Source organism: Psammomys obesus, unplaced genomic scaffold (genome assembly GCF_907164565.1).
Source record: "Psammomys obesus unplaced genomic scaffold, mPsaObe1.curated_primary_1811, whole genome shotgun sequence".
Lineage (NCBI taxonomy): Eukaryota > Metazoa > Chordata > Mammalia > Rodentia > Muridae > Psammomys > Psammomys obesus.
This window is the reverse complement of record NW_026592548.1, coordinates 6,037,831-6,050,942: the sequence shown is the minus strand read 5'-3', so window position 1 is coordinate 6,050,942 and position 13,112 is coordinate 6,037,831. Positions and strand designations below refer to the sequence as shown.

The 13,112-nt window shown below is 46.3% G+C and overlaps 1 pseudogene; it reads left to right on the top strand.

The window, feature by feature from the left end:
* Positions 1 to 948: 948 nt before the first annotated feature.
* On the top strand, positions 949 to 8,356 carry LOC129682101 (voltage-dependent anion-selective channel protein 1-like; annotated as a pseudogene).
* Positions 8,357 to 13,112: the final 4,756 nt, after the last annotated feature.

The window sequence follows — 13,112 nt, the reverse complement described above, 5'->3', positions numbered from 1 at the left end:
AGGTAGGCAGAAAGTTGATGAGATTAGCTGGCTTCTGCCCAGGCATTTAAGTCTTTGTGCTCTCTGAGTGGAGAAAGACGCAGACTGCTCTCCTACACAGTCAGTCATAGCCGACTTCCCCCCCCCCCCCCCCCCCCTGCCCCCCGGGCCCCCCCCCCCCCCCCCCCCCCCCCCCGTGGTCTGCCCACGGTGCCGCATGCCACAGTGGTACTGTCAGGCTACTACCTGTTGCTCTAACATGCTTTTTAGGCTCTGGCCTTGGAGAGTCGAGAAATAAGTTTCAAGTAAGGTGTGCACAGGGAAAAAGGAAGAAAACACAATAGGCATGTCTGGGCAATGGTGAGTTTACAGCTTCAAGTCACAAGCCCAGCTTTGTGCTACTAAATTCAAGCCTGTTACATGCAGATTTTCTGAATTTTTATCCTGACAGTTTCCCAAGTTCTTGCTGCCAAAACGTTGAGCCTGCACAGGACAGAATATGAAGTAAACACATAGGCGTTTCTTTTAAAAACTGTAGTTCTGCATATTTTCTTTTACTTAATTGTGGTAAACATATGGCCTAGATCTCACAGTGGTAACCACTTTCCAGCATGTGGTGCTGGTTGTGCATTCATGCCGCTGTGGGACACGGTCTCCAGAGTTTTCTGTCTTACAAACCTGCAACTCCACACCACTAAACAGCCCTCTCCCCCCTCTCAGCTCCTGGTAGCCCACACTCGACTTCCTGGTCCTGATTTCACTGGCATGACATGCAGCAGGAAGGCTGGCCTGAGGTCCTTACCTTGTGGAACTTTCTGGTTTATTTCTCAACATTGAACATTACTAAAACTGTTTCTCAGCAGGGGCTGCATATAGCTGTTCTTTCTGTGGGTGTGACTACGATCAGGAGTTGAGGGGACAGATGAGAGCAAGGGCTCACTCCTCATAGCGACGCAGGTCATCAGCCGCATGGGCAGAAGGAGACAGAACCCTGCACCTTTTGGGAAAAATGTGGAATATTTTTCCATCACTTCTATATTAACCCAGATTTTTCTGAAACCAAAGAGTGCACATGAACCTGTGGGCCAGAGGAATGGGAATAAGCCAGCAGCTGTCATGGGAGTATTGGGTGGATATGAGGATGTCTGTGGAACATTTTGTACGCTTATAATTGACTTAATCTTGTAGCTAATTCTTGGGAGGACAGAACAGAGTGACAGGTTTGCAACGCAAGCCGAGAGGGAACAGACACTAAGTCAGGGCCGACTTCCCAGCATTCAGCTCAGGTGTCCAGCCCCCAGCCAGCCATGTGCAGATGCTCTCACAGGGAAGGGCCCTCTCAGGAGCCCATCAGAAAGGGAAATCCCATATCTCTCACCATAGAAGAAAGTTAGAGGGACACAGCGAGCAGTGTAGGCCTGCCCAGCTTTCTCAGGGCCACATCTGCAACAACAAATATGTCTGCTGCCAGTAGAGCTCACGCAGTCACGATGGCCCCCTCATGTTTGCAGTCTGCTGGGGGGGGGGCATCTTCAGCAGGCTCTCAGACTGCTGTGGTAGGAGCCGCCTCCTGTGTGCTTCCTCGAGATCCACCGGCCTGTGCTGAGAGTGGGATTCTTCACACAGGGATATTCCTTGTTACACTGTTGCTGCTATGCAGGGCTAAGGAGTGGAAGTCCAGAGAAAAATTTGTTTTCAAATTTTGCAAAGATGCAAACAATAATTGATGAGTTTGTTTATTTTTGAACCTTTTCTCACCACCCAGAGGCCCTCCCAGCCCATGGAGGTTGGCGATTGTGTGACAGTAACGATCGATCCTGACATATCATCTGGGGCATTCCCTGGTAAATGCCATCCTTCAGCATAGCAGCTCACAGCTCTTTGGAAAGCAGGGACTTATTTCCCTTCTTCTTTTTGCCAGCCTATCGTTTTTCTGGCTTGGGGACACTCTCCTGCCCTGTCCTCCATGCTTTGAGCATTATTACCAGTTGTCCTGTTTACAGACTTGATTTTATGATTACAATTACAGTTTTAAATCACACTATCTCCTAGTTTCTTGCAGGCCTTCAGAAAGCCCTGCCTCTCTCAGCCTTCTTTTCATTTTGGTCTGTGGGCCACATTTTGTCTCCCCATTTTATTAACTTCTTAGTTACATAAGTTAAAGGTCATCAGAATGCTTCTGTTTCCTACAACAGACAGGACACAGAATGTGCTTTCCCTTCCAGCTCATTTAATTAGTTGTAAACGAGTAGTACAATGGTAAGTGCGGTAATAAGGAACAAACACACTGAGTGAAGATCCCGTCGTCTAACTCCCACTCAGACGTTCACTGCCTCGTTAGGGCTTTATTTTATTTTCATGATCTGCTCGCATATGACTACGTGGATGTAACAAATACGTATATTTGCATGAAGTTACATAGGTGCCATCCCACGCATGGCAGAAACATATGCCTTTGACAGAATTTTCAGCACAGCGATCAGCTGTGTCCTGTGCTGTCTCTCTCCGTTTAACAGTGCAGCCACCGCAGCACTGCTTCAGAGGCTTCTCACTCAGGGTTAGTGCGGGGTGGCGTTCTGTTCCAGGTTTTTGCTTTTGCCAGCAACTCTGATGCTGTAGATTTGCCTATAAATAATTTTGGCAAAATCTGATCCTCTCTGAAGAGTAAGTTCTCTGGTGTGAACTTTGTGGCTCAGAAGCATTCTAACCTCATCGGAGATCAGCGGCTGCCTTTGTCCAGGTTTCTGCTGCAGGGTCACTGAGCACTTCCCTGTGAGAGTTGCTGTCCTCTTGAGACGCTCTTTATATTTGAATTTCCCTTTCTTTTGCTGCTCTGGCAGAAGTGTTAAGAGTTGGTGAGATCGGTGGCTGGGGCTGGCGGGGTGGCTCCGCAGGTAGAGGGACCTGGCTCTGCTCCTCCACACTGTCCTGGAGCCTCCATGTGCACCATGCCAGACATATGTCCGCACACGTATATGCACACACATAAAAAATGAGTGTAAGTGTAATGGAATTTAATAGAAGAAGGTACAGAATGCAATCTGGTCAGTTAAAGCAGTAGGAACTTTCATCCTGAGAAGCAGGCACACCTGGGGACCAGGGAGATGGCTCTGTGGACCATCTGGCTGTCGCTCAGGTCTAGGGACTGGTGGCATCACCTCTAGTACCCATGTAAGTGTTACGCAGCCACAGCAGCCTGTGCTTGGGAAGAGGACATGGCGTGGAGTGTCCCTGGAACAAACTACGTAGCTAGACTACCTATACAGGTGTGCTTTCGGTTGGGAGACGCTGCCTCAGATAATGTATGTGGAGAGTGACCGAACAGCACCCTGAGCATCGGCCTCAGGCCTCCACGTGGACCCACACGTATACAAACATCCCCTGCAAGCTGCATGCATGCATGCATGCACGCAGAACAGAAACAGTACAAGTTACGTTAGTGCTCCAAAACTGAAAACATCTTGAGGAAAAGCCACAACTCTCTCGTCGTGAAAGAGACCTGTTTTGGGTGCCTGAGTACTGAGCTCCCAAGCAGGAGCCACCATGCCTAGTTTTCCTTTTGAAAAATTATCACAGAATAATAATCCCATGCAATATTTCAGACACAAGAGAAATACATACACCTATCTTGTATAAACACATTATGTGGGGTTTTCCCCAGCCACGTTCAATTTCAAGTAGCAAATGCCTTTCAGTTTTTTAACACATATTACAAAATCTACCATGTGCAAAGAAAGCCTACAGGCATGCATGGCACAGCCACTTGAGACACTGATCTCTACCCTTAGGACCTCCTAAAACAGAGAAAAATCTAAATGTACACACAAATAGTTACAATGTAGCACAGCTGTGTTAGTCTCACATGTGATTCAAATGTAACGTTTGCTCCAGATAGTCCTGCAGAAGGGGCTGCCCTCCAGTGCAGAGGAAATGGGCAATATGCAGAGCATCTCGGCAGAGGCACAGGGCTTTCAGATATGCGTGGCCCTGACTCGGTGGGAAGGGCTGTGTTACACTTGTGTTACCAGTGCTGCAGACATGATGCGTGTCCAACTGGAGCTGCTGCTCAGGTTTCAGTGTTGGGCTTTGCTCAAGGTTTGTGGTGTGTGACTCAGGCTTCTCTCAGGTCACCAGGCAGCAGCAGGGAGGGACAGACCCAGGTCATCCAGCCAGCGAAGTGGGACATCTCCTTCCCCACAGGCATCATCCTAAAATAGATAACTGGAGGGTCGAGGAAGAGTTTTAAATGGCTTTTTTTGTTTTTGTTTGTTTGTTTGTTTGTTTAATTTAAATGAGTTCATGAGGCTGCATCTCTCCTGAAGATTCATTATCATTCTCTTTCCTCCCCAAGTGCTCTCCCCCCCCCACAAACACACAACACACGCACGAGCGCACACAAGTACTGAGCCCACTCACTGTAACCTACAGATACAAAGGTAAGAATGTGGAGTTCTGACTGCAGACAGACATGAAATATGATTTTTCAAATGTAAGTACCTGGCTTTTGTAAGGCCTTGTGAACTGAATGTGGCATGTGAAGGCTAGGTGCTTTAGTCTGGCCGGGTGGTAGCTGTGACAGCAGACCCCAGGAGTCAACACTTCCATGTCACTCTAATATGCAACAGAAAATAATAGGAAAGGGTTGAAAGGTAATTGTTAAAAAATTTACTTTGCACTGAAAATATGCTCATCAGGGCTTTTTAAAACAATACTTCAAATTTATTCTTTGAAAATTTTATATATACAAAATTTATAAAAATTTCAATATGACATCTTGATGATTTTCACTTCCCTGCTTCCCCAGAACCCTCCCCACACAGCTCCCTCCTAGCTTTGTGTCCTAGTGCAATTAGAGCTGTTCATACAGGCATGGACAACCCGTCCGTGGCCACAGCCCCAAGTAAAGGTGCCCGCCCCTCCCCCAGCAACTGCCAATTGCTCCTCAGCTGGGGTGGTCCTCAGGATACCTCCCAGATCCCCGCTGAGTGTTCACTGCCATGGTTTGGCTCCCACCTTGTGCACACGAGTGCAACTGCCACGGAGTGTCTAGAGGACTGTATTTCATGCTCTCCTCTGCACTGTTCGGCTCTTGGGCTTTCTGCACCTGACCAAGACACCAAAATCAATATGCTGGAGAAAAAGATAGCAGCAAAAGGTGCTGGGACACTTGGATACCAGCCCCTGGACCATAACAAACTCTTTATAGTTTCGGTTTGTTTTGTTTTTTTCAGACAGGGTTTCTCTACATAGCCTTGGCTATCCTGGACCAGCTTTGTAGACCAGGCTGCCCTTGACCAGCCTGCCTCTACCTCCCTGAGTGCTGGGATTACAGGTGTATGCCACCTTGCCCGACCTCTTTTAAGTTTTATTTTTACTTATTTTATTTTTCAGGCTTATTTATTTCCTGCATATGAACATTTTAATGGTATGTATGTGTGTGCCTGTGCCCAAAAGAGACCACCAGGTCCTCTGGGGCCGAAGTTCTGGGTAGTTATGAGCCACCATGTGGGTGCTGGGGGCCGAACCTAGGTCTTCTAGAAGAATAGCAAGGGTGCTTAACCACTGAGCCATCTTGCCATCCCCCAAACTCATTAGTGTTTCGAGAGATATAGGTAATGAACTAAATTCTAGAACACAGCTCCAGGAACAATGGCTTGTGGGATGCAGCATGTGCCCTGCATTGTTTTGTAAGTATCATTTAAGAATATCCTCAAAGAAACAAACTGGTCTGATTTTCTGTAGTGAAGACTGACAGTACTGCTCTGCCCATGAACAGATTGCCGTCTCCATGTCTCTGTGCGTTTATGTTTCCTACCTGAGGCAAAGCACTGGAAGTTCACATCTGGTCAAGTTCACGAGTCAAGGAGGAAATGCCCTTGATTGTTTACTGACTTCAGGAAACAGAAACCTTAAGGGAAGATTTCATTGTCCCATCAGTGAAATTAAGCTTACATTTCAAGCTATACTTCTTTGTTCTACACTCAAAGTGCCAGTTTTATTTTCACTATTCACAGTAACTTTTGAAGTCTTATTTCACTGTGAAGGCCCATCCCCAGCCATCAATATGCCTAGAAAGGGGAAGCCTTGGGTTAAAATATCACTTGTCCATATAGGTACCCAGGGAGAGTTGGGGGCTTGGTGAGAGTTCAGAATGCAGCTAGCACATGGGCCTCACTTAGGATCCCCCTTTTTTTTCTTTTCTTTTTATTTTTTTATTATTACAATTTATTCACTTTGTATCTCAACTGTAGGCCCCTGCCTCATCCCCTCCCAACCCTACCCTCTCTCCCTCTTCTCCTTCCATGCCCCTCCCCAAGTCCACTGATGGGGAGGTCCTTCCCTTCCCTCTGACCCTAGCATATCAGGTCTCATCAGAATGGGCTGCATTGTCCTCCTCCGTGGCCTGGTAAGGATGTTCCCCCATCAGGGGGAGGCAGTCAAAGAGCCAGCCACTGAGTTTATGTCAGAGACAGCCCCTTTCCCCTTACTAGGAAGCCCACTTGGACACTATGCTGCCATGGGGTTACATCTGTGCAGGGGTTTTAGGTCCTCTCCATGAATGGTCCTTGGCTGCATTATCAGTCTAAGAAAATACCCCTGGGCCCAGATTTTTTTTTTTATTTTTTTCTTTTTAGTTACATTTTGTTAATTCTGTGTCCCAGCTGTATCCCACTCCCTCCCTGGTCTCCTCCCTGCCCCTTTCCAAGTCCACTGATAGGGGAGGACCTCCTCCCCTTTCATCTGACCCTGTTTTATCAGGTATCTTCAGGGCTGGTTGCAAAGTCCTCCTCTGTGGCCTAAGTCTTTTCTGAGACTGACACTCAACCAAGGACCATCTATGGATATAACCTAGAACTTCTGCTCGGATGTGGCCCGTGGTAGCTCAGTAACCAAGTAGTTTTCCAAAGTAAGGGGGAACACGGACTATTTCTAACTGGGCCCAGATTTTGTGGTTCTGTTGCTCCCCTTGTTGTTCCAGCCCTCTCCAGATCTTTCTATCTTCCCCTTTCATAAGATTCCCTGCACTCTGCCCACTTAGAATCTTGGTGATAAAGAAACAATACTTGGAAAGGCAATCTGAGAAACTGGGGAAACCAGGGAATTAGTTGAAAACAACAAACCAGAGCACCCCCACACCCTGTGGTGGGAACTGGCCTTCTCACCAACTGTTCCCCTCCGTGGGCAGCAGAATATTTTCTGTCTTTACCTTCTACAGTAAGGAGATGTTACACAGGTTGAAATGATGGGCATTGAGATTCAGCTGAGCTTTAACCTCTGCTGACTGTGTGGTTTGAGACACATAACTCAGCACTGTTTGCCAAATGGCCCAGGTGAGTCCTGCAGGGCAGCCGTCCTGGTTGCCTAGCTGTGGTCCCTGTGTGGAAAGTGCTTAGAACAATGCTTGTCCCAGAGGATGTGGAACAATGGGATAACTTTTAAATCAATTACCACTCATTAGCCGTTGATGTTGATAAGATAAAAAATGATTGTAAACTATATGAAAGATTAAGTCACATAATAAACCACTCACATAGTGCAGAGGAAACGCTCAATGAATCTCCACTATTCCTTCCAAAATACTTAGCCAGCAATTTGTTAGCAATTGTGATAATGCCTTTCAAGTCCAGGGAAGAGAGCAGAGTGGAATCATGTTCAGGAAATTGCCTGTCAATGTGGAAATGCTTTCTTTCTACACAGACTTGTGGATATTCTCTGTATCTTCTGTGACCTGAGACACGAAGGGCAGAGTTTGTTCAGTATTATGATTACTTGCCCCCCTGCCCCAGCCCCTTCAACACAGCCCTGCAGTAGCTGCCCTATCCCTGCTGCCCCTGCATCTGAGAAAGTGGCTGTGTCTCCCGCATACGCTGGTCTTGGCAGTCTGCCAGGGATGGCTTCACCAGGGGCCACAGATTTGCCTTAATAAAACCGGATTTGGGAGTGAAGTCCTCCAGAATGGACCAGAATTTACCAGCTCAGCCTCTCCCAACATGGGGCCCACCCAAGCAAGCTGAAGCCTGGAGACCAGGTTCAGATGGACCAAGCATTGTGTGATATCTACAGAGAAGGGCAGCACAGACAGCACACTGGGCAGTGAGGTCACCGTGGAAGACCAGCCAGCACATGGGCTCTGGCTGGCCTTTGATTCGTTCTTCTTCCCTGAGCCTGGGGGAAAATACTAAATTCAAGATGGTGTACAAAAGCATATCAACCTGGGCTGCTTGTGGACTTTGATACCTTTGGCCCTTTCATCCAGAGTGCTCTGGTGTTGGGCTATGAGGGCTGGCTGGCTACCCAGATGAATTCTGAGACCTCACAGTCCCAAGTGACCCAGAGAAACTGTGAAGTTTGCTGTAAGATGGATGAATTCCGTTAAGTTTGGTTAAGAATGGAATTTCAAGCATACATGAATATGGTACAATTGTTAACTTTAAACTACTTTTCAGCACAGCTACCTTCAGTATCTTTTAGTGCTGTGTGTTGGGTATGCAAGAACTGGTAAATACCACATTAGATCTCCAGGCTGAGGAAGACGTGGCGTTGAGGTGTTCCCTTTTCAGAGTTACAGAAGAAAGTGTCCTCTAGGCATGGATTGGGGAGGAGCCATCCAGAGATGCCAGGCTGGAAGCTGGGGTTATGCAGCCCTTTGTAATAACAGATGAAACTGTGATTCCTGAGCATGGAGGCTCGCTGACCTAGCCATGACTGCTGAGAAGCACATACACATCTGTGTGAAAGAGACTTTTAAAACATCTTTATGCACTATTTCCACTCGAGCTCACAAATACCTGTTTTATACCAAAAGTAGTCTTTAGGTTGTGGCTATTTCCTTTACGCCATTTTAGGGTGGTGAGAGTAGACATGGTGAAGCCAGTCACTCAGGACTTAATTCTTCCTTGTATTTATTGTGGTATGGCTTTTCTTTCTTTCTTTCTTTCTTTCTTTCTTTCTTTCTTTCTTTCTTTCTTTCTTTCTTTCTCTTTCTTTCTTTCTTCCTTCCTTCCTTCCTTCCTTCCCTTCTTCCTTTTTCCTTCCTCCCTTTCCCTTCCTTCCTTCTTTCCATTCTTTCTTTCCTTCCTTCCTTTTTCCTTCTCTCCTTCTCCCTTCCTTCCTTCCTTCCCTCCCTTTCCTTCCTTCCCTTCTTCCTTCCTCCTTTCCCTTCCTTCCTTCTTTCCATTCTTTCTTTCCTTCCTTCCCTTTCTTTCTTTCTTCTTTCTTTCTTCTTTCTTTCTTTCTTTCTTTCTTTCTTTCTTTCTTTCTTTCTTTCTTTCTTTCTTTCTTTCTTTCTTTCTTTTCCATTTTCTGGTGTTGGACCAGAGTGTGAAGTAGCTTCTGGGGTTTCCAGCTCTGAGCTGGGCAGGTGATGGAGGTCACACCATGACAACACTTGGGATCTAAACTGACTTCTATTATAGCCTCACCACTCTATTTTATTTTTAGCAGTTTAATAAGTATATTATGAAACTTCTCTATTTTGTGTTGTAATTAACATCACTTAAAATAAAATTAATAAAACATTGAAACTTCAAAAAAAGATTACTTGTCAGGTAAGTCATGAACTTTATCATCCACCCCATTCTTAGGATTCTTCCAAATGGTCTTCGTTCTTGACCTGTGGGAGGGGCTCAGGGGCTCACCCAGGACTCTTTCTTCTTTTGAAAAGCTAGCTTTCTTTGGGAGACTGGTTCTTCTTTAGAAATGGCTGACATGTTTCCAGAAAAAGCCTGATTTCCCCATGGAGCTGCAGTAACCAATAACATCAAGTCATTCCTAGAGCTCTAGAGACATAATCACTTCATGCCCTGCAATGTATCCCTCACCTGCTCTCTTGCAAGCATTTAACATGGGAAATCACATTTGGGCTGAGAGCACTGGGTTGTGAGCCTTGGGAGCTGGAGTGGGGGCAGGGAGGAGCACTGGAAAAGTTCCAGGCATCTGTTTGTTTTTATTTTTTATTTTCAATGTGAAGAGCATGAAGTGCCCAGTGCCAGAGCCATTGTGCTTCTGTCACAATCATTTACACAACAGGCTCACTTCCTGGGCTGAAGCTCCCCTCTTTCACTTAGTCACACCCAGCAGCCCTCCTCAGGTCTAGGGTGTCAACAGCTTCTCAGATATTGGGTGTGGGTTCAGAAAGGGATGGTTTCTGAGCCCCACTGATGGAGATTTTGCTCAAATCTGCTTGCCTATGCAGGAGGCAGGGCCTGAGAGACAGGTAGAGCTGCAGTCCTCGTCAGCATTGTTTGTCTTGGGCTCCCAAGGGCCGCTGTGTGCTATGGAAATAGCAATGGGTTGGACTTGGGTGTGCATTCACATCCTAGCTGTGTCATTTGTGTGTGTTTGGGCAAATTTCTTAAGTTGTTGCAAAACTCTACTTTTGGCCTCTGGAAAAGGGTTTCATAAATTCAGTTGGTTCCATGCTGATCATAAAGAGTAAACTCCCTAATTGTGGAAAAGCATTTCAAGGCTGCTTTCTCTCTCTCTCCCAACTGTTGCGCAAGCGCCAAGTGAGAAACAGAGCATTCTCGGGTGCTCTGACATGGCTCCCTCACCATAAAGCTTCTGTCTGCACCTGAGAGCTGAAAATAAACCGGCAATGTTCATTGTCCCAGATATTCTTACTTCCTCGGCTCACACCAAGTCGAGTGGCAACATGGATAGGAGTCTTATGTAGTGATCTTCATCCCCGACTCCACTCTCCTCAATTGTCACCCCTGCCATCTTCCTCCACTGGTAAAAGCCAGTGGTTTCTGCCCATTCCTTGCTACTGTGCCCTGTGGCTTCAGTTTCTGCTATCAGAACCTGCTGGAAATGCCCAGATGCAAAGCCTGTCAGCATTACAGCAGCTCTTGTCATCGCTGATTCCCACTACCCACTGCTGCTTTGGTCAGGATGTGCCTGCTCTTCCTACCTCTAGAGTCAAGTCTAGCCCTGCCTGGATTTTAAGGCTCCCCTGAACTTGAAACACAAGCTTTTGGACTTTTGTGATAATTATAGGAGAAATGTTATGCAAGAGCGCTCCATGAACACAATAACACCGAGCCAGTTACTGTCCAGTGTCGGGAGACATCGCAAATTCAGCTCCATCGTATAACATCACTCTCATATCAGGCTGGCACTGGTTCAGTCTCTGAATGTCACCAGAGGGCTGAAGAATCGAATAGTGAGTTCTCATCTACGGGTGATTTATCTGCAGCGGGGTCTTCGTTCTTTCAGCTTGGAGTTCAGTGGTAGGTATTTAAGAGTGGAGTTACTCACGGTTCAGGTAGGTGACATTGTGGGCATGCTGGGAGGAGCAGAGTTACCTGTCTTCAGAGAGAAGGATGATGCCCCTCAAGCCACGGACGTGGGGTATCACTGCATAAACAGCTCTTACGTCGGAGCTGTCATGAATAGTGGCTGGCGACACAACTACTAACAAACGGTAGACGTCCTCAATGTGTATTTAGCCTTCTCATTATAGAATTATTTACTCTGTGCCCCGACACTCTCGAACAAGTGATGCAGCTGATCCTGTCCCAGTAGCTGCTGAATTGGCTTTTTCACTCAGAAAGCTGTTTCTTTCAGTGCTCCTTTTCACTGTAACAGAGCGGAAAGGAAAGTTTCATTTGTTGTCCTATTTTATGCATCCTGCACTCATTTGCAAGTGAAACCAAGCTCACCGTGGCCCCTAATATGAAGTTCATAGAGAGAATAGATAGCAGTAAATTTATTCAGAGAAGCTTTACTCATGAGACTATAGCTCAGAGATATACCAATCCCAACTGCCTCCCTCTGTGTGTGCACGCGTGCGCACGCACAAGCCTGCATTATGTCATTTCAAAAGATTACATCTCCTTTAGCACATGGCATGATAAATGCTAATCCAAAAGAACTGAATAAAGACACACGAATTCTGATGGCAAGTCACAGAGTACATTTTGCTTAGCTGGCTGCCTGTCGCCTTAGGCACCCTGTTTCAGGTTACTTGTCTCTTATTCAGTGGATTGCTGCTCTTCTGTGCATCTCTTTAAAAGTCAGTCATGGGTATGAAAGCCAGAAAGGCAGAGCTGTGTGTGTCTGCATGCCTGTGGCCAGCTCACGTGGACCCTTCTCAAGGCACCGAGGGACGCCCCTCTGCACTCATCCATTACTGGCAAGCTGCCACTGCTCAGGCTGAGCAGGTTCCTCATGGGGCATGTCCTTTTCTTTCTCATTTCTAATCAGGGTCTGATTGGCTTCCTGGTAACCTGATCTCCAATGTGTACAATGAAGCCTGAAATCCCCCCACCCACCTTTGCTTGAAACAGAATTTTTAGAAAAGCTGTATTTTCCCCTCTTAAAAACAAGGAAAAAAATAAGATTTTTTTTTCTGACAAAAATATGATCTCTCATGATTTATTTGTAGCTAAGTAGTACATGCGTCTGACATTCTTAGCTTGTGGCAGGTTGGCCTGTGCCCCCTGTAAGTGTGAGTGGCTGTGTGAGTGGCGAACTGATTCCTCTTTCCTCCTGGAGTTTTGATAAGGAGACCACTGTGGTATGGCAGTGAATGAAGCAACTACTTCTTGGTTTACCAAGATCAAGTGTAATTATTTTTAAAAAGAAAAAGAAAAGAAAGAACAAGAGGAAGAAATCGTGTCTGGGGGTGTGCAGATGGCGGATATGTTAAGAACACTCGCTGCTCTAAGAGGACCCGATTCAGTTCCCAGCACCCAGTCACAAGGCTCACAGTTGCCTGTAGCTCCAGCGCCCAGGGATCTGAGGCCCTTCAGTTCTCCGTGCTTCACTCACGCTCACTCGAGTGTACCCGCACATAGATACAAAATTAGAAATAAAAATCTTTAAAACAGAACCTTACCCCTACCATAGGAAACAAAGAGAAAGTTCTGTCTCTCACTTATCACTAGTCAAAGAAAATTAGAATTCTTGGGAGCAAATTGAAAAGTTGTGGGGAAAAATATTTTTCTGAGTGCAACCACTCTTGGTGCTGAGGGATTGAACCCATCAGAACCTGTGGGTGTATCAACGCTGACGTTTGTGAAAATGTGCGTGAAGAACTATGCATTGATTTTAAATGGCATGCCACTAAAGCCTCAAAAACAATGCATGATTTTTCATCTTCTAGCTTCGATGGAAAAACATGTGTTTTG